The sequence below is a fragment of the Myotis nattereri genome (assembly GCF_964212035.1).
Source record: "Myotis nattereri genome assembly, chromosome: X".
NCBI classification, from domain to species: Eukaryota; Metazoa; Chordata; class Mammalia; order Chiroptera; family Vespertilionidae; genus Myotis; species Myotis nattereri.
The window spans coordinates 40,987,454-41,007,523 of NC_138078.1; the positions used below are offsets into that span (position 1 = coordinate 40,987,454).

The 20,070-nt window shown below is 39.1% G+C and overlaps 1 protein-coding gene across 5 annotated transcripts in view; it reads right to left on the minus strand.

Moving 5' to 3' along the window:
- The window catches only part of ARHGEF9 (Cdc42 guanine nucleotide exchange factor 9), a 224,594-nt gene that overhangs the window by 1,255 nt on the left and 203,269 nt on the right, over positions 1-20,070 (minus strand). The window lies entirely within an intron of this gene.

Sequence of the window (20,070 nt, forward strand, 5' to 3'; positions counted from 1 at the left end):
GAGCATGAGTGTGTGTGGGGGGAGATGGGGGGTTAATGTGGGGATAAAGACACATATGTAATAACTTAATAATTTTTTTTTAAAAAGAGACCATAATCCATTATGCAGGGTTGGTGCTGCAAATAACCCAACAATATCCATTTAATGTGAAGCAACATTTTCTCCCTCCTCCATTCCCCCTGGAAGTGTCAAAAGAGCCTGGTTAAAAACTAGTGACTTCAGGGTAGGTGTTTAGGGGAGGGAAATGTTTTTCTAAAAGCAAGTGTTCTATGCCAGGTTGAGAGTAATGCAACTGTATTTAATAGGGAAGTGACATTGGTAATTGAGGGAGAAAGTGAACTCACCAACAGAAAATATGATTGATGGAACACAAGGAAGACTTGGAATATATTTATGACATTTCAAATGGAACACTTCAATAATTTATCAACATTCATTAGGAGGGTTTGCAACTATCAAAGCAAAATCTGCTTGAATAGAGAATTCTTGGAACCAGGGGGCCTAAACTTAAAGTTTAATCCTAATCTATATTCAGAATAGAATAGGCTGAGATATATAGCATCTGATGCAGAATTCAAGGAAGACCTCTCTGCTGCTTTCACATACCTTCCTCATCTGCTGGTCAGTGTCTGAAATTTTAACATTATAGCTTTTTTGTTTGCCTTTGTTTGATGATTTGATCCCATTATCCTGGAGGTAGTATCATATTAAGCCACCATTGGCCATTGGCCCTTCAGTGGGAAGGAACTGGTTTTATTCTAAAAGTCAGTAGTTTTTTGTTTTGTTTTTGTTCTTATTTTTATTTTCTAGCTTTGTTGAAATATAATTGACACAGAACATTGTATAAGTTTAAAGTGTGAAACATGATATTTGATAGACATATGTATTGAGAAATGATTACCACAATAAGGTTAGCTAGCACATCCACTGCCTCACATAATTACCTTTTTTTGTGATAAGAACATTTAAAAACTACTTTGTTAGCAACTCTCAAGTATACAACAAGTATTGTTAACTATAGTCACCATAGTGTACATTATATCCCCAGAACTATGTGTTATAACTGGAAGTTTGTTCCCTTTGAACAACATATTTCCACTTCCCCAAACCCCAGCTCCTGGCAACCACCAATTTATTTTCTGTTTCTATAAGTTTTCATTTTATAGATTCTAAATATAAGTGAGATCATACAGTATTTGTTTTATTGTCTGACTTATTTCACACAGAACAATGCCTTCAAAGTCCATCTATGATTCAATAAGGCAGGGTTTCTTTCTTTTTATGGCTGAATAATATTTCTTTGTGTATATTTCTTTGTGTATTTCTTTGCATGCATACACAGGTACCACATTTATTTTATCTATTCATTCACTGGAGGACACGTAGGTTGTTTCTGTGTTGGTTATTGTGGATAATGCTGCAATGAACATAAGGGGGTGCAGATATCTCTTTAAGTTTCTGATTTCATTTTCTTTCCATATATACTCAGAAGTGGGATTGCTGGATCAGGTGACAGGTCTAATTTAAATTTTTTGATGACCTTGCATATTGTTTTCACTGTAACTCACCAACTTACATCCCCATCAACAGTGAACAAGGGTTCCCTTTTTTCCACATTCTTACCAGCATTTGTATTTCTTGTCTTTTTTATATAACAGACATGAGGTGATATCTCATTGTGGTTATGATTTGCATTTCTCTGATTGATTAGTGATGTTGAGCAAATTTTATGTATCTGTTGGCCATCTCTATGAATTCTCTGGAAAAAATATGTTCAGATACCCTGTCCATTTTTAAATTGGACTACTGGGTTTGTTTGTTTTTGCTACTGAGTTATATGAGTTGCTTACATATTTTGAATATTAATCCTTTATCAGATATATGGTTTGCAAACATTTTTCCTATTCTGTAGGTTGCATTGTCATTGTGTTAATTGTTTCTTTTGCTGTGCAAAAGCTTTGTAGTTTAATGTAGTCCCACCTGTTTATTTTTGTTTCTGTTGCTTGTGTTTTTGATATCATATTAAAAAAAACTTGTTGCCAAGACCAATGCCATTCAGTATTTCCCCTACTTTTTTTTTGTAGGCCCAACATTATTATTAATGAAAATCTACAGTTTACATTAGGACTGACACTTTGTGTTATATAGTTCTATGACTTTTCACAAATGCATGATGCCAAGGGTCCACCATTCCACTATTGGTCTTTTATTTTTAGATAAATAAGTTTCCTTAATGTTGATCATTTTTAAGAATTCTTTCTACATTTTGGATACAATTCTTTTACCAGATAAGTGTTTTGCAAATTATTTCCAGTCTGTCTTGTGTTTTCATTGTTTTTTAAAATAATTTGAATTTATTGGGGTGACATTGGTTCACAAAACCATAGAGGTTTCAAGTGTACAACTCAACAAAACATCATCTGCACACTGCATCATGCATCCATTACCCAAAGCAAAGTCTCTTCCCATCTCCATTTACTAGTATCCCACCCACTTTGCCCAAAGCTACATATCTACCCCACCTTTCCCTCTGGCTATCACCACACTGTTGTCTGTGTCTAGGTGTTATATACATATACACACACATGTACCACATTTATTTCATCTATTCACCTTTGGAGGACACATAGGTACATAGGTTGTTTCCATGTCTTGGTTATTTATGAATATATATAATGTAGTTTTTTGGTTAATACCTTAACCTTCTTTTACCAAGTCCCCCACCCCTCTCTTTTGACAGTTGTCAGTCTATTTCGTGTATCTATGCCTCTCTTTCTATTTTGTTTGTCGGTTTATTTTGTTCATTAGATTCCACATATAAGTGAGATCATATTGTATTTGTCTTTTCCTGACTGGCTTCACATAGACTAATACTCTGCAAGTCCATCTATGCTGACCCAAAAGGTAAGATTTCATTATTTTATATTTTTTTACAACTGAGTAGTATTCAATTGTGTAAATGTACCACAGCTTTTTTATCCATTCATCTGATAGTCACTTTAGCTGTTTGTAGATCTTAGGTATTGTAAATAACACTGAAATGAACACAGGGGTGCACATATTCTTTTGCATTAGTGTTTCAGGTTTCTGTGGATATATTCCCAGCAGTAGGATTGCTTGATTAAAAGGCCATTTCATTTTTAATTTTTTTAGTAAACCTCATAGTGCTTCCTCCAGTGGCAGCACTAGTCTGCATTCTCACCAACAGGACATGAATATTCCCTTTCTCTACATCCTCATTATCACTTGTTGCTTTTAATGATAGCCATTCTGACAGTTGTGAGGTAATACCTCATCATAGCTTTAATTTTTAATTTGCATCTCTCTGATGATTAGTGACACTGAGCATTTTTTTCATATGTCTATTGGCCATCTATATATCCTCTTTGGAGAAGAGTCTACTCAGGTTCTTTGCCCATTTTTTAATTGAGTTGTTTGCTTTCTTAGTGTTGAATTGTATAAATCCTTATATATTTTTGGAAATTAACCCCTTATCAGATGTATCATTCATTCTCCCAATCAATGGGCTCCCTTTCGTTTTATTGATGGTTTATTTTGCTGTGCAAAGGCTTTGGAGTTTGCTAAAGTTCCATTTGTTTATCTTTTCCTTTACTTCCCTTGCTCAAAGAAATATATTGGCAGAAAAAACTTCAATGAGAAATGACTGAGATTATACTGAATATGTTTTCTTCTAGGATTTTTATACTTTTGGAACACATTGTGTTTAATCCATTTTGAGTTTATTCTTGTGTATGGTGTAAGTTAGTGGTTTAGTTACATTTTTTTGCATGTATCTGTCCAATTTTCATATCATTTGTTGAATGGGCTGTCTTTAGCCCATTGTATGTTTTGCCTGCTTTGGCAAATATTAATTGACCACAAAGTTGTTGGTTTATTATTGTGCTCTCTATTCTGTTCCATTGTTCCATATACTTATTCTTGTGTCAATACCATTCTGTTTTGATTACTATGGCCTTGTATTATAGTTTGATATCAGATAATGTGATACCTCAAACTTTGTTCCTTTCTCAAGATTATTGAGGCTATTTGGGGTCATTTCTGGTCCCATATAAATTTATGCAATATTCATACTAGATCTGAAATCTATGCAATTGCTATTTTTATATCTTTATTGTTGAGAGTATTACAAATGTCTCCCCCTCTTTTCCCACTTTCCTCCCAGAATCTGGTTCCCACAAGGCCCCAAGCCTTCACCACACTATTCTCTGTATTCATGGCCAATGCATATATGCATATAAATCCTCTGGTTAATCTCCTCTACACCCCTCACACCTTCCCACTGAGATTTGTCAGTCTGTTCCATGTTTCCATCCTCTGGTTCTATTTTATTCATCATGGTATGGTGTTCTTCAGTTTCCACATATAAGTGAGATCACGTGATATTTGTCCTTCTCTGACTGGCTTAGTTCACTTAGCATAATCATCTCTAGGGCCCTCCATGATGTCTCAAGGGGTAATTGATCCTTCTTTTTCATAGCTGCATAGTATTCCATTGTGTAAATGTACCATATTTTTAAAATCCATTCTTCTACTTTAAGGCACTTGTTCTATTTCCAGATCCTAGCTGATGTAAGCAATACTGCTATAAACATAAACATTCATATATTCTTTCTGATAGGAGTTTCTGGATTCTTTTTTTTTTTACTATATTTTTTATTGATTAAGATATTACATATGTGTCCTTATCCCCACATTACCCTCTACCCCCCCCACCCCCGCTCATGCCCTCACCCCCCCGTTGTCCGTGTCCATTGGTTAGGCCTATATGCTTGCATATAAGTCCTTCGGTTGATCTTTCCCCCTTACCCCCACCCTCCCCTACCTTCCCTCCAAGGCCCGACAGTCCAATCAATGCCTCTCCGTCTCTGGATCAGTCCTTGTTCATCAGTTTATGTTGTTCATTATATTCCACAAATGAGTGAGATCCTGTGGTGTTTATCCTTCTCTGACTGGCTTATTTCACTTAGCATAATGCTCTCCAGTTCCATCCATGCTGTGGTAAATGGTAAGAGTTCCTTTTTCTTCTTCCTCTTCTTAAAGAATACCTTTCAGCATTTCATATAATGCTGGTTTGGTGGTGATGAACTCCTTTAGCTTTTTCTTATCTGTGAAGCTCTTTATCTGACCTTCAATTCTGAATGATAGCTTTGCTGGATAAAGTAGTCTTGGTTGTAGGTTCTTAGCATTCATCACTTTGAATATTTCTTGCCACTCTCTTCTGGCCTGCATGGTTTCTGTTGAGAAATCACCTGACAGTCGTAAGGGTACTCCCTTGTAGGTAACTGACTGTCTTTCTCTTGCTGCTTTTAAGATTCTCTCTTTATCTTTTGCTCTTGGCATTTTAATGATGATGTGTCTTGGTGTGGTCCTCTTTGGATTCCTTTTGTTTGGGGTTCTCTGCGCTTCCTGGACTTGTAAGTTCATTTCTTTCACCAGGTAGGGGAAGTTTTCTGTCATTATTTCTTCAAAAAGGTTTTCAATATCTTGCCCTCTCTCTCCTTCTGGTACCCCTATAATTCTGATGTTGGTATGCTTGAAGTTGTCCCAGAGGCTCCTTACACTATATTCATATTTTTGGAATCTTTTTTCTTTTTTGGTTGGGTATTTTTTATTTCTTTGTATTTCAAATCTTTGACTTGATTATTGGGATCCTCTTGTCTGCTGTTGGATCTCTGTATATTATTCTTTATTTGAGTCAGTGTATGCTTAATTTCTAGTTGGTCTTTTTTCATATCCTCCAGGGTCTCACTAAATTTCTCGGCGGTTTCCATAAAATTCTTGAAAAACCTTATAAACGTGGCCTTGAACTCTATATCCAGTCATTTGCTTTCCTCCATTTCTGTCACTTGTGACCTGTTTCTTTGTCTCTGCATTTTTTATGCTTCCCTGTGTTGGTAGAGTGGTTTTGTGTGCTAGGTGTCCTGTAGGGCCCAGTGGCTCAGCCTCCCCAGTTACCTGAGGTGGACACTCTTGGTGTACCCCCTTGTGGGCTTTTTTGCACAGTCTTATTGTAGTTATGCCTTGATTGTTGTAGGATCACTGGGAGGAATTGACCTCCAGGCCAATTGGCAGTGATAATCAGCTGTGTCTGCAGTGGGAGAACTTCTGTGCTGAAGACACCTTTCTGGGGCAAGACTTGCTTCAGTGGGGCTTTGGTGCTCACTGAGTCTGCACCCTGAGTGTGTCCCTTATGGATCTGAGGAGTTGTAATCTTGATGGTCCCCCTCTGACCACTGGGTACACTGCCTCTTGGATCTAAGGAGGTGCTAATTTAGCCTCTGCCTGAGGTTGCACAGCAGGAGCTACGAAGAGAACTGCAGATTCCCCTTCCTTTTTTGGAGTTTGGAGGTGCCTTGATGAGGCCCAGCTGTGAAGCAATGCAAGCTGCTGTGGGGCCTTGGGCTATCTCTTGGAAGTTCTGGGTCTGTGGGGCCCAGCTGTAATTTGTTAGGTAATTTTCAGGTTGCAAAGGGCCAGGGCATTCATATGCAAAAGCCTCTGCCGCAGCCTGGGTGGGGCAGGGTCTCAGGGAATCAAAGGGCGGAGCAAGCAGCTATGGCTGGTCTTCAGCCCTTCCCTAAGGGGCTGCGCATCTCAGTGTAATAATTGCTGCAAGCACCTCTGAGGGAAAGCCGCCCTCAAGTTCAGAGTTCTGCCTGCTGCCAGAAAGTCCAGTTTCTCCCCGTATGAATCCTGGGTCCCCAGAGACTTCCCGGAACCAGAGTTCAGAGCAGTCGGGAGCTTGTGACTCCCTCTGGATTCAAAAAGACAGCCGCGTCCTCAGGTGCCAGCCCCTTTCCGCGCACATGAGCCTCCGTACCTCTGCACTTTACTTCCGCAGCTCCTCTGGCTCTCAGTGTGTTTTTCTCTTTCCTTCTAGTTGTAGAATTTCCACTCAGCCAGCCTTCCTGTAGTTCTGGATGATGTCCGTTTTGTGTTTTTGTTGTATTTTTGAAGTTTTTGTGGGAGGCAGCAATTTCCCAGTGTTTCTCTATGCTGCCATCTTAGTTTCTCTCATATCATCTCCGGAGTTTCTGGATTCTTAAGATACATTCCTAGAGTGGGTTCACTGGGTCAAATAGCATTTCCATTTTAAATTTTTTGATGGAAATCCCGTTCCATAGTGGCTGCTCCAGTTTGCATTCCCACAAGAAATGTACTAGGGTTCTTTTTTTTCTCCACATCATCACTAGCATTTGCTGTTTGATTTATTGATGGTAGCCATTATGGCAAGTATAAGGTTATGCCTCATTGTTGTTTTAATTTGCATCTCTATGATGATTAGTGAACTGAAGCATTTTTCATATGTCTTTTAGCCATTTGAATGTCCTCTTTGGAGAAGTGTCTAATCAGGTTTTTGCCTGTTGTTAAATTGGATTGTTTGTCTTCCTTTTGTTGAGTTATATGACTATTTCATATAGTTTGGAAATTAACCCTTTATTGGATGTATCATTAGCAAATATGTTCTTCAATATAGTGGGTTCCCTTTTCATTTTGATGCTGGTTTCTTCAGCCGTATTACAGATTTTTATTTTGATGTAGTCACATTTGTTTTTTTTCCCTTTGTTTCACTTGCCCTAGGTGATATATCTGTGAAAATTCTGCTATATGAGATGTCTGATATTTTTGAGCCCATGTTTTCTAGTAGGATTTTTATGCTTTAACAACTTACATTTTTATTAAATTTTTATTATTGTAGTATTCAATATGTCACCCTTCTCCCCCATTGTCCCATTCTAGCCTGCCCCCATCCCCAACCCCAGGCCTTCACGAAAATACTGTCTGTGTCCATGGATTATGTATAAATGCATACAAGTTCTTTGGTTGATATCTTCTCTCCCAACCACCAACAACCGCCTTCCCTCTGACATTTGACAGACTGTTCCACGCTTCTACATCTCTGGATCTATTATTTTTTAAATTAAAATTTCATTTTTGAAAGTATTACATATGTCCACCTTTCCCCCCATTGATGACTTATAACCCACCCCCACCCTCCACCCCAGGCCTTCACCACCCTATTGTCTGTGTCCATTGGTTATACATATATGCATACAAGTTCTTTGGTTGATCTCTTCCCACCTACCCACCATCCCATGCCTTCCCTCTGAGACTCCTCCACACTACGTTCTGGGTTTCTATGTCTCAGATCTATTTTGTTCATCAGTTTATTTTGTTCATTAGGTTCCACATAAGAGTGAGATCATGTGATACTTGTCTTTCTCTGACTGGTTTATTTTGCTTAGCGTAATACTCTTCAGGTCTCTCCATGCTATCTCTAAGGGTAAGAGATCTTTTTTTTTCTACTGCTACATAGTATTCCATGGTGTAAATGTACCACAGCATTTTAATCCACTCATTTACTGATAGGCACTTGGGCTGTATCCAGATCTTAGCTATTGTAAATTTTGCTACTATGAACATAGGGGTACAAACATTCTTTCTGATTGGTTATTTGGTTTTCTTAGTATATATTCCTAGAAGTGAGATCACCAAGTCAAATGGCGGATCCATAATAAATTTTTTGAGGAAACTCCATACCATTTTCCATAATGGCTGTATTCCCACCAGCAGTGTACAATAGTTCTTTCTCCACATCCTCGCCAGCACTTAGTTTGTTGATTTGTTGATGGTAGCCATGCTGACAGGTTTGAAGTGATACCTCATATTCATTTTAATTTGCATCTCTCTGATGATCAGTAACTTTGAGCATTTCTTTCATATATCTCTTGGCCATCTGTATGTCCACTTTGGAGAAGTATCTATTTAGTTACTTTGCCCATTTTTTAATTGGATTGTTTGTCTTCCTTTTAAGTTGCATGAGTTCCTTATATATTTTGGAAATTAACCCCTTATCAGATGTATCATTGGCAAATATGTTCTGCCAAGTAGTGGGTTCTCTTTTCATTTTGTTGGTGGTTTATTTTGCTGTACAGAAGCTTTTTATTTCGATGTAGTCCCATTTGTTTATTTTCCCCTTGGTTTTGCTTGCACTAAGAGATATATCCACAAACATATTGCTATGAGAGACATAAGAGTTTTTGTTGCCTATTTTTCCTTCTAGGATTTTTATGGTTTCACTACTGACATTTAAGTCTTATCCATTTGGAGTTCATTCTCTTGTCTGGTGTAGGCTGGTGGTCTAGTTTCATTGTTTTGCATGTCTGTTCAATTCTCCCAACACTTATTGAAGCAACTGTCTTGACTCCATTGTATATGCTTGCATCCTTTGTCAAATATTAATTGAAAATAATGGTTTGGGTTGATTTCTGAGGTCTCCGTTTAGCTCCATTGATCTATATGCCTGTTCTTGTGCCCATACCAGACTGATGTAACTAGTGGCTTTGTAGTATAGCTAGATATCCAGTATTGTGATCCCTCCAGTTTTGTTCTTCTTTCTCAAGATTGCTACGTCTACTCAGGGACTTTTTTGGTTACACATAAATTTTTGGAGTATTTGTTCTACATCTGTGAAATATGCCATTGGTATTTTAATAGAGATTACACTGAACCTATAGATTGTTTTGGGTAGTATGGACATTTTAATGATGTTGAGTCTACAAATCCATGAACATAGTACAGTGGGGCCTTGACTTACGAGTGTCCCGACTAACGAGTTTTTCCGAGATACGAGCCGTCTCTCGGCCGATATTTTGCTTTGAGTTGACAGAGTAATTTGAGTTAACGAACTCCTTAACGAGCTCCGTCACAGAACGAATTAAACTCGTAAGTCAAGGCCCCACTGTATATTTTTTCACTTGTTTATATTTTCCTCTATCTCTTTTTTCAAAGTCCTGTGGTTTTTGAAGTACAAGTCTTTTACCTCTGTGATTAAGTTTATTCATACATATTTTAATGTTTTTGTTGCAATGCTAAAAGGGAGTTTGCTTAGTTTCTCTTTCTGAGAGTTCATTATTGGTGTATAAAAATGCCATAGATTTCTGGGTGTTAATTTTGTATCCTGCTACATTGCCAAATTTATTTTTTAAATCTAGTAGTTTTTCAATGGAATTTTTAGGGTTTTCTATGTACAATATCATGTCATCCGAGAATAATGAGAGTTTTACTTCCTCTCTTCCAATTTGGATGCCTTTCATGTTTTCTTATCACCGTGGCTAGCACTTCTACTACTATGTTGAAATAGAGTGGTGAAAGTGGACATCCCTGTCTTGTTCCTATTTTTAGAGGAAATGGTTTTAGTTTTTGCCCATTGAGTATGGACATTTCAATGATGATTTTTTCCTATCCTTGAACATGTTATATGCTTCCCTTTATTTGTATTTTCCTCATTTCCTTACTAAGTATCTTATAATTTTCCAAGTACAAGTCTTTGACCTCCTTGGTTAAATTTAATCCTAGATTCTTTATCTTTTTTGTTGCAATAATAAATGGCATTTGTTTCTTAATTTCTCTTTTTGATAGTCCATTATTGGCATACTAGTATAAAAATGCCACTGATTTCTGAATATTAATTTTGTTTCCTACTTTTCCAAATTCATTTATTAGATCAAGAATTTTTTAGATGGAGTCCTTTAGGTTTTCTATATACAATACCATGTCATTTGTGAATAATGACAGTTTTACTTCCTGTTCCCCAAATTGTATTTCTGTGGTGTCAATTCTTACTTTGTATCTTTCATTTCTGATTTTATTCATTTGGGTCTAATTCCTTTTTCATTGAAGTCTGCTTAAAAGGTTTGTAAATTTACTTATCTTTTCAAAGAACCTGCTCTTGGTTTCACTGATGTTTGTATTGTTTCTTTAGTCTCTATGCCATTTATTGCCACTCTGATCTTTATTATCTCTTTCCTTCTACTTAGTCTGGGTTTTTTTATTCTTTTTCTAGTTCATTTAGGTGTAGGATTAGATTGTTTACTTAAGCTTCTTGAATTGGCCTGAAATGCTGTGAACTTCCTTCTCAGGTCTGCTTTTGCTGTGTTCCATAGATTTTTGTTTTTGTGTGTTAATTTTCACTTGTTTTCAGGTAACTTTTTATTTATTCTTTTATCTTACTTTAACTCATTAATTATTTAATAATGTTATTTGGGCTCCATATTTTAATGTTTTCCAGTTTTTATTATAATTGACATCTAGTTTTATTTTTTTAAAATATATATTTTATTGATTTTTTAGAGAGAGGAAGGGAGAGGGATAGAGAGTTAGAGACATCAATTCAGCTGCCTCCTGCACACTCCCCACTGGGGGTGTGCCCGCAACCAAGGTACATACCCTTGACTGGAATCGAACCTGGGACCCTTCAGTCTGCAGGCCGACACTCTATCCACTGAGCCAAACCAGTTTGGGCAAGTTTTATACCACTGTGGTCAGAGAAGATGTTTTATATGATTTCAATCTCCTCGTATTTATTAAGACTTAGTTTTTGTCCTAAAGCTTGGTGTATCTTTGATAATGTTCCGTGTGCACTTGATAAGATAGTATATTCTCCACCTTTGGGATGAAATGTTCTGTAAATATCAATTAAAGCTTTCTGATCCAGTGTGTTGTTTAAGGTCATTGTTTCCTTATTAATTATTTGACTGGAAGATCTACCTATTGATGTCATTGAGTGTTAAAATCCTTTAGTATGACTGTATTTCTGTCAAACTATACTTTAATGTCCACCAAGGTTTTCTTTATATATAGGTGCTCCTATTTTCGATGCATATGTGTTTACAAGGGTTATATACTCTTGTTAGATCAATCCCTTTAGTATTATGTAGTGACTTTTGTTGTCTTTCTTATGGACTTTGTTTAGAAGTCTATTTTGTCTGATATAAGTTTCCTTCCTGGGCTTTTTTGTTTGTTTGTTTCCATTTGAATGGGATATTTTTTTTCCCCATCCCTTCACTTTCAGTCTGTGTGTATCTTTTGTTCTGAGGTGGTTCTCTTTTAGAAGCATTTATATATGGGTCATGTCTTATTATGCATTCAGCTATCCTATATCCTCTATTTGAAGCATTTAGTACATTTAAGGTTATTATTAATAGGCACTTATTTTTGCCATTTTATTTATTTTTAAATGTACTTGTTGGTTTTTAGAGAGAGAGGAAGGGAGATGGAGAGAAACATCAATATGAGGACAGAACATTGATTCACTGCCTCTCACATCCTCCCTCCTCACCAGGAATTAAGCCCGCAACCCAGGTATATGCCCTGACTGGGAATCAAACTTGGGACCTCTTGGTGTATGGGATGATGCTCAATCCACTAAGCTACGCCAGCTGGACCAATTTTACTCTTTATATCTATGTCCCCCTCTTTCTCTTTTTATTTTCTTCCTCTTAAAGCAGGCCCTTTAACATTTCTTGTGATACTGGTTTTGCATTAATGAACTCACATTGCATCACTTTGAATATGTCATGCCAATTCCTTCTGGCCTGAAGTGTTTCTGTTGAGAAATCAGTGTACAGCCTTATGAGAACTTCCTTGAAGGTAACTGTCTTTCTGCCTTTAAAATTCTGTTTTAATCTTCATCATTTTAATTATGATGTGACTTGTTGTGAGTCTTTTTTTGAGTTTGGGACTCTGTGCTTCCTGAACTTGGATGACATTTTCCTTCACCAGGTTAGGGAAGTTTTCAGCCATAATTTCTTCAAGTAGGTTCTCAATTGCTTGCTCACTCTCTTCTCCTCCTGGTATCACAATGATGTGGATGTTGCTATGCTTGATGTCTTAGAGCAGTGGTTCTCAACCTTCCTAATGCTGCGACCCTTTAATACAGTTCCTCATGTTGTGGTGACCCCCAACAATAAAATTATTTTTGTTGCTACTTCATAACTGTAATTTTGTTACTGTTATGAATCGTAATGTAAATATCTGATATGCAGGATGTATTTAGGCAACCCCTGTGAAAGGGTTATTCAACCCCCAAAGGGGTTGTGACCCACAGGTTGAGAACCGCTGTCCTAGAGCAAACATGTCAAACTTGTGGGCCTTGGCCCGCATACAGCCCACAACAAACAGTTTTGCAGCCCAACCAATATAATAGTATGTAAGAAATGTTTTAATAAAAATTTCATAATTTTTACAATATCCTGTTATACATAATTATTAATAATGAATTACAACATTTGCTAATGACTGATTACTATAATCATGTTGCATTCATTTCCCTTATGAACCTTGCACGTAGGTGCACCATTTCTCTCCACTAATACTAGCAGCAAATATTTTAGCAGCCAATTGCCACACCATTAGTCTTGGAATGACTTGTTTGGTGTGTGCAACAGGAAATATTTTGCTTTCAGAGAACAAGAAAAATAGGTTTGTGTTACATTTATTAATTTGTGCAGTTATTCAGTGTCTAGTAAGTTAATGTTCAAGAAAAAAAATAATTTTTATTAAAATATTCTATTATTTTATGTTAATGATTACACATTTATTTCAGCCCTTTGTATTCAGCATGTCTCTATCAAAATAAACCTACGTTTCTATGAAAATTGAAGCTTTTGTTTTTTTGTGGCCCACATAAACTTAAACCTTGTTTATTTGGCCCGTGTTAGCCTTTGAGTTTGACATGCTTGTCCTAGAGGTCCTTTACACTTTTCTTATTTTTCAAAATTCTACTTTCATTTTGTTTCTCTGCTTGGGCGCATACTGTTATCTTGTCCTCAAAATCACTGTTTTGATCCTCTGCTCCATCTAACCTGTTTATTCACCCTAGTGTTATTTTAAATATTGTATTCTTCATTTCTGACTGGTTCTTTTTTATGGTTTCTATGTCTTTTTAAATTAATACTATCTCCTTGTTTAAGTACTCATTGAGATCATCCATGCTTCCCCTAAAGCCCTTGAGCATCCTTATAACTACAGTTTTAAACTTTGTATCTGGTATATTGCTTGCTTCCATTTCATTTAATTCTTCCCTGGGGTTTCTCTTGATCTTTAATTTGGGGCATATTTCTTCATCTCCCCATTTTGTCTGCATGCTTGTGTTGGTCTCTGTATATTTGGTTGATCTTCTATGACTTGTTATGGAGATTTTATGATGTATGTGTTTTGTTGGGTTCACTGGTGCAATCTTTCAAATCACCTGAGCTCAGTGCTCCAGGAATGCTTCTTGTGGGTTATATGCACTCTCCTGTTATAATTGAGTTTTGAATGCAGTTGGCCCTTTTGAGGGTGGATTTATAATATCAGGTTGGCTGATTATGAGGACAAACCTCAATCACCATGTATGAGTCACTGTGCAAGAATTGTTCCCTGAGGCAGAGTCATTCCCAGAAGTGTCTGGTGCCTGCCAGTATTCCCATTGTGTGTGCTGCTTGTGTGGCTCATTGGGTGGAGTTCTGGTATTGTCTGAAGCACATCACTGGTTGTGTTGGTTCTGGGTCCACTTGGGCAGTGTTCTGGTAAAGATCTAACTGTCTGGAGGTAATATGCTATTCACTGTTTGTGACTGTCTTTACTGGGCTTGGGAGTGTTTGGGAAGGACCAAGCTATGCATAAGGGTCAACTTTCCTCCAATTTAGATCTGGGGACAGATCTATAAAAGGTCCGAGACTACCTAAGGTCTACCTCCATGTGTTGTCTACTCTGCCTCTTCCTGAAGTTGCTTGGTTTTCCTCCCAAGCCTTCCAAAGAAAGACTATAGAGTGGGCCCAGGCTGGCCGTGAGTCACAGAACCTTCCATAGGGCACAAGCTCATTAGGGCAGAGCCTGGGGTTGCGATCATGGGGCTAGTGGATCCCCTACTGGGGGGCTGCATAGAGAAAAGTGGACTGTATCTAGAGCCATACCATCCAGGCTTGTCAGAGTTTCCAACTCTAGCTTCCCCAGAAGGAGCAGGCCATAGGTTCATGTTGGGTGTAGCCAGCCAGCCCTTCTGCAGGAGCAAGTTCAGTGGGGTGGAGCAACTGGGGAACCATAGAGGACACATCAAAAGAGCCTTCATTGGGGGAGAGCCAGATGAGTATGCAGAAGGGGCAAGCACTTCACCCCCCCCCCCTCTGCTCCACAGCCAGCCACACAACCCAGTGCCCATTGGAGTCTAGAGCCTCTGAAGGAGATACATTATGAAGGTCTTAACTCCAGGTAGCACTCACTTCTCCCTACTGAGCTGATCTCCACAGAGTGAGGCCACTGGGAATTTGGAGGACAGATCCAGACAGTCTGACATGGGTGTGTGTGCCAGCAAACCTGTAGGAGGGGGTTGGTACTTCTGCCACCCAAGGAAGAGCCTCTGAGGGAGACACGCTCCAAAGATCCCAGCCCCAAGTAGCTCTCTCTTCCCTCCACAGGACTGAGTTCAGCAGCATGGAGGCCCTGGCTGCCATAAAAGCATGTCAAATGTGTCTCCTATTAGCGGAAGATTAAGCACACAGGAGGGACTCTAGTAGTGCCCTCCCCTCTCATGATATAGCTACACAGCCCAGCACACATCTGATTCCAGACAAAATCCTCCTAAAGAAACTCATGCCAAAGGTCTTGACTCTGAGTATCAAATCTTTAGGTGTGGGAGGAGCACTTCTTCCCCTTCCTGGGCAAGAGATTTTGAGGGTGATGCACTCCAAAGGTCCCAGCTCTGTGAAGCACTCAAATCCCCCTGCAAGACTGAACTCAGGCAGGATAGGGCCACAGAATGTGGAAGGGCAGGCAAAGTGATTCAACAGGTTGGGTGGGGCCACTGGCTCTGTGCTGGAGGTGCAGTAGAATGGTCCTTTTTTCCAAAGGTATGCAGTTAAATCACTACCTGAGTCTCTGCCAAGATTTTCTCCAGAAAATATGTGCCACAAAAGTCCTTGCTGGGAGTAGTGAACAGACAACTCTGCAGGACTCAAGCATGGCAGAATGGTGTCACCAGTAGCTGGAGGATCAGGCAGTGCTCTTCCCAGGATGGTGCTGTAATAATAGAGGTGTTCACCCCTCAGAAGGTGGTGTCTGAGTCTCTAGAAGACTGTCTTCTCTCCCATTTAGACTGAATCCCCAGTGATTTTCACCACCAGATGCTATGAGGGCTCTTTTTGCTCTGGGTTGAGACCCCATGCTCCTGGGGATAGGAAATTTGCATCTGACATAACCCACTGGCTTCTCACCTGCCACACATGCATGCGGAGATCAGTCCTTTTGGCATCTCTGCTCTTATTCCCAGCCTCTAAGTGGCTTATTCTGTAAATCCTTGTTATAATAATTCAGTTAAACTAGCCTTCAGTTGGTTAATTAGGTTGATTGCTCTGAAATTTAGCTGCAAATCTGGTTTGGTCCTGGGAGGAGGTGAGTATAGCTTCCACTTACTCTGCAGCCATCTTGGATTCCCTTTCTCTCTCTCTCTCTCTCTCTCTCTCTCTCTCTCTCTCTCTCTCTCTCTCTTTCCCCCTACAAGTTTTGTGGTATTGGGTCTTACAATTAAGTCTTTAATACATTTTGAGTTAATTTTTGTGAATTGTATAAGAAAGGGGCCCAATGCATTTTTTTATGTGAATATCTAATTTTTTTATAGGTTATTATTATTTTTTTAAATATATTTTATTGATTTTTTACAGAGAGGAAGGGAGAGAGATAGAGAGTTAGAAACATCCATGGGAGAGAAACATCGATCAGCCGCCTCCTGCACACTCCCTACTGGGGATGTGCCCGCAACCCAGGTACATGCCCCTGACCAGAATCGAACCTGGGACCCTTCAGTCCGCAGGCCGACGCTCTATCCACTGAATCAAACCGGTTTCAGCATGAATATCTAATTTTCACAATACCCTTTACAGAAGAGACTAGTCTTTCCTCTTTCAGTATTTGTGGCATCCTAACAAATATTAGTAGACTATAAATGTTCTTTTATAACTGTGAGTTTATAATTTGGTTCCATTGGTGTTGTTTTTTTTATGTCAGTGCCATACTGCATTGATTGCCATAAATTTGTAATATATTTTGAAATTGGGACATTTGATGTCCCCAGTTTTGTTCTTTCTCAGGATTGCTTTAGTTATTTAGGGTCTTCTGTGGTTCCTTATGAAATTTAGGATTGTTCTATCTACTTTGAAAAATTTCATGAAATTTGAGATAGGGATTATGTTGAAACTATAGTGGGCTTTGGGTAGTGATATTTTCACAATATTAATTCTTATGATACATGAACATGGAATATCTCTGTATTCATTTGTGTTCATTAATTTCTTTCATAAACATCAAAAGGTTTCAGTGCACATATCTTTAACCTCCTTGGTTAAATTAATTCCCAATATTTTATTCTATTTTGTGCCATTACAAATGATATTTTCTTCATTTCTCTTTTGGATGTTCATTTTTAGTGAAACATTACTGATTTTTATACATTGATTTTGTATCTTGAAACATTGCTAAATTCTCTTTTTATTCTATTACTAGAGGCTGGTTGCAGGAAGATTCCTGCAAGAATAGGGCTTCCTGTGGCCAGAGCGAAGCAGAGAAGGGAGCGAAACCCACTGAGGTGGGCTTCGCTCCCGCCTCTGCCTCCCCGCTTGCTTCTCCGCAGCTTTCCTCCCTTCTGCAGCGCTTGGCTTCCTTCTACATTGTCTTCAGTCTTTGCTCCGCACCTGCATATACAAATTAACCGCCATCTTTGATGGGTTAATTTGCATACTCATCTGACTGGTTGATGGACGTAGCAGAGTGACACCAACTTGCATGTTTCTTTATTTCAAATTAAATCTTTATTGTTCAGATTATTACAGTTGTTCCTCATTTTCCCCCCCATAGCTCCCCTCCACCTGGTTCCCACCCCACCCTCTGCCCTTACCTCCCCTTATGGTCCTCACCCATAGGTGTACGATTTTTGTCCAGTCTCTTCCCACACCCCCACACCCCTTTCCCCCGGAGAATAGTCAGTCCATTCGCTTTCTATGCCCCTGATTGTATTATAATCACCAGTTCATTCTGTTCATCAGATTATTTATTCACTTGATTTTTAGATTCACTTGTTGATAGATGTGTATTTGTTGTTCATAATTTGTATCTTTACCTTTTTCTTCTTCTTCCTCTTCTTAAAGGATACCTTTCAGAATTTCATATAATACTGGTTTGGTGGTGATAAACTCCTTTAGCTTTTTCTTATCTGTGAAGCTCTTTATCTGACCTTCAATTCTGAATGATAGCTTTGCTGGATAAAGTAATCTTGGTTGTAGGTTCTTGGTATTCATCACTTTGAATATTTCTTGCCACTCCCTCCTGGCCTGCATAGTTTCTGTTGAGAAATCAGCTGACAGTCATATGGGTACTCCCTTGTAGGTAACTGACTGTTTTTCTCTTGCTGCTTTTAAGATTCTTTGTCTTTTGCTCTTGGCATTTTAATTAGGATGTGTCTTGGTGTGGTCCTCTTTGGATTCCTTTTGTTTTGGGCTCTCTGCACTCCCTGGACTTGTAAGTCTATTTCTTTTACCAGGTAGGGGAAGTTTTCTGTCATTATTTCTTCAAATAGGTTTTCAATATCTTGCTCTCTCTCTTCTTCTGGCACCCCCATAATTCAGATGTTGGTATGCTTGAAGTTGTCCCAGAGGCTCCTTACGCTATCTTCATATTTTTGGATTCTTTTTTCTTTTTGTCTTTCCGGTTGTGTGTTTTTTGCTTCTTCATATTTCAAATCTTTGACTTGATTCTTGCAATCCTCTAGTCTGCTGTTGGGACTCTGTATAGTATTCTTTATTTCAGTCAGTGTATGCTTAATTTCTAGTTGGTCCTTTTTCATAACCTCGAGGTTCTCACTAGATTTCTTGAGGGTCTCACTAAATTTATTGGCGGTTTCTAGAAAATTCTTGAAAAACCTTATAAGTGTGGTTTTAAACTCTGTATCCAGTAGTTTGCTTTCCTCCATTTCTGTCATTTGTGACTTATTTCTTTGTCTCCACATTTTTTATGCTTCCCTGTGTTGACAGAGTGGCTTTCTGTGTTAGGTGTCCTATAGGGCCCAGTGGCTCAGCCTTCCCAATTACCTGAGGTGGACACTCTCGGTACACCCCTTTGTGGGCTTTGTGCAGAGTCTTGTTGTAGTTAAGCCTTGATTGTTATAGGTATCACTGGGAGGAATTGACCTCCAGGCCAATTGGCTGTGAGGATCAGCTGTGTCTAAAGTGAGAGAACTTCTGTGCTGGAGATACCCTTCTGGGGCAAGACTTGCTTCAGTGGGGCTTTAGTGCTCACTGAGTCTGCCGCCTGAGAGTGTCCCGCCTGAGAGTGTCCCTTATAGATCTGAGGAGTTGTAATCTGGATGGTCTCATTCTGACCACTGGGTACACTGGCTCTTGGATCTCTAAGGAGGTGCTAATTTAGCCTCTGCCTGAGGCTACCCAGAAGGAGCTATGGAGAGATCTGCATATTCCTCTTCTTTGTTTGGGGTTTGGAGGTGCCCAGATGAGGCCCAGCTGTGAAGCAATGCAAGCTGCTGTGGGGCCTTGGGCCTTCTTTTGGAAGTTCTGGGTCTCTCTGACCCAGCTGCAGTTTGTCAGGTAATTTTCAGATTGCAAAGGGAGGCCTTTCATATGCAAAAGCCTCTGGGCACAGCTTGGGTGGGGCGGGGTCTCAGGGAATCAACAGGGCGGAGCAAACAGCTATGGCTGATCCTCAGCCCTGCCCTAAGAGGTTTGGGTCTCAGTGTCCTGTGGTAATCTCTGCAAGCACATCTGAGAGAAAGCCACCTGCGAGTTCCAATCGATGTCAGACAGTCCAGTTTCTCCCCATATGAGTCTGAGTCCCCAGAGACTCGCCCTGAACTGGAGTCAGGGCCGTCGGGAGCTTGTGTCTCCCTCGCAATTGAAAAAGACAACCATGTCCTCAGTTGCCAGCCCTTTCCGCGCATGCCTCCGTACCTCCTCTGAGTCTCAGTGTGCTTTTCTCTTTCCTTCTCTTTGTAGAATTTCCACTCAGCCAGCCCTCCTGTAGTTCTGGATGATGACTATTTTGTCTTTTAGTTGTATTTTTGAAGTGGTTGTGCGAGGCAGCAATTCCTGGTGTTTACCTATGTCACCATCTTGGTTTCCCTAGTGCATGTTTCTTTTTTATTAGCGTAGATTATGATTTCTTGATAAGAATTCTTAGGGTTCTTTCTATAGAAAATCATGTTATTTTCAAACAGAGGCAATTTTA